The sequence below is a fragment of the Octopus bimaculoides genome, chromosome 28, assembly GCF_001194135.2.
Source record: "Octopus bimaculoides isolate UCB-OBI-ISO-001 chromosome 28, ASM119413v2, whole genome shotgun sequence".
Taxonomy (NCBI): Eukaryota; Metazoa; Mollusca; class Cephalopoda; order Octopoda; family Octopodidae; genus Octopus; species Octopus bimaculoides.
The window spans coordinates 15,174,033-15,176,292 of NC_069008.1; the positions used below are offsets into that span (position 1 = coordinate 15,174,033).

General features: G+C 36.7%; 1 pseudogene; it reads right to left on the minus strand.

Moving 5' to 3' along the window:
- The window catches only part of LOC106873060 (zinc finger protein 208-like), a 45,776-nt pseudogene that overhangs the window by 42,943 nt on the left and 573 nt on the right, over window positions 1-2,260 (minus strand).

Consider the following 2,260-nt stretch of genomic DNA (forward strand, 5'->3'; position numbering starts at 1 on the left):
GTTCTGGTGCTGACATGTGAGAGAGCTCTGTTGGCCCGACGGAGATCAGTCAACGAAGAGACTAAGAAAAGGCGCCAAAGCTGGGTGTCGAACTGTACGCATGCGCATGAGACTCTTCTTGTATTCCTTCCGGAACTAGTGCCTGCGCATGCGTGGATAAAACTCCGGCCATTGAACATATAACAGTCGTCTGCTATAAGTCGTCACTACACATGTAATGGTATTTACGACTCTGAAAAATTATTTGGTAATTTTTTTACTCTGAAAAATTACCAAATATTTTGTTTCTAAAACCTGCAAAAATTGGCTCAGACGTGGCGGTATGGCAAGAAGCTTTAACAACAACTGGATGGTTCCAAGTTCAGTCTCACTGCATAGCACCATGAACAAGTTATGAGAAAATAAATTACTAGTGGTTTCGTCACACATCTGTACTTATATCAAGAAACAAACATTCCATAAATTATAATAAAGTATCGAATCCTTACTGAACAGTTCAGTGATTGAGAAATATTCTGAAGTACACTCCAAACTAAAACACACAACAGACTGATACGGCAACGATGGAGAGTGTAGATGGGAGCTTGCATAGGCAGAAATAGCAGCCAAATATCGTACAAATAATAGACATCTCTCTTCCCTAGCTCGAAATGGCAGTCAAAACACGCATAAATCATAGGCATCCTTTTCCCATTGCTAGAAATAGCAGTGAAATCTCACACAAATTATAAACATTTCTCATACATAAAAGATGAAGGAGACAAAATAGAAACAAGTCACAACCAGAATGTCTACAAAATTAGAAGATTAAATATTTTCACTGTGTAATACTTACAGAAACGTTTCAAAAAGGAAAGAGTTGTTATAAAGTATGTGTATAATAAGTATTAAACGTACTTTAATTGAGTGTGTGAAATTGAGAAACATATCAAAAGTGTTTGTAGAAGTTAAGTAAAAGAGATTCATGCAAGAAAGAAACTTATTTTAAAAATCGAAACGGAACTACAATTACAGCGCATGCGTATACAGTGTATGAAACCCATGGGAACTAACTCTTGTCCGTACTTTTCAGCTTAATGCCATTCCTGGTCTATTTGTTTATGTGACAAAAGTTTTCTTGAACTAGTTTTAGATATTTTATGTGAAGGTAATTCTAAGTAGCAACACTGATTATAATCCTCCTAATAACTCTAACATACTTGGTGCCAACTTCTACATGTTCCAAGCCAGTTTATATAAGTCTCCCTGTCTGTCGAGCAACAAATAGCCCCAACACGGTTACATTAAGTGCAGGCGGTAAAGCGAATGAGGTATTATTTGATTATTTAACCCGCACGATTTTCACTAAGAAATAAAAATCCTCGGATATTTTGCATGGAATCAAGTACCCTGACCTCATAATATGCTGCAAACTCCTTATTTTTGTTCAGAAAGAAAAAAAAGGGAGGGGGACCGCAACCCCATCCCCTATACCCCGGAATCATTAGATTTTTTTTTGATTTTTTTCCGTTGAATGAATTCCGGTGACTTCTTGATATATTGCAAAACCCATTTTGGGGGTCCGGAAAACGGGATTGGGTGAAGTAGAAGCCTCGGAAATTTCACCCCACCTCCACGATTTTCACTAAGAAAAAAAAAACTCGGATTTTTTGCATGGAATCAAGTACCCTAGCCTCATAATATACTGCAAACCCCTTATTATTTTTGTTCGGAAAAAAAGGGGTGGGTGGGAAACCAGACCCTCCCCCATATCCCAGAATCATTGGAATTTTTTTTTTTTTTTTTTTCGTTGACTGAATTCCAGCGACCTAATATGCAACAAAACCCTTTTTGGGGTCCGGAAAACGGAGTTGGGTGGAGTGGAACCCTCGGAAATTTCACCCTCACCCCAATTTTCAAATATTTTTTGCTATTTCTTTCTTTATCCATAATTTTAGATAACCTTTTGCAGAAATACGTTTTCAAGAGAGTGTGGATTACATTAGATTGGAAATTCAAAGACGTTTGAAATGAATAAGTGAAGATGAAGAGGTCATAGAAGTTAGTGGAAACGAAGTGTGGAGACAGAGACGATAAATTCATCTTTAAAAAACACGTTAGAGTTTTTGCTTGTATGACTGAAATGGAGTAAAAGTAAAATATTGATGAAATATCTTTTTCCTACTTCTTAAAATCACTGGATATAATGGGCCAACATTAAAGGTATTTAAAGTTACAGCATTGTTCTATGTATTGGCTTCTCTCCTGTATGAATACGTTT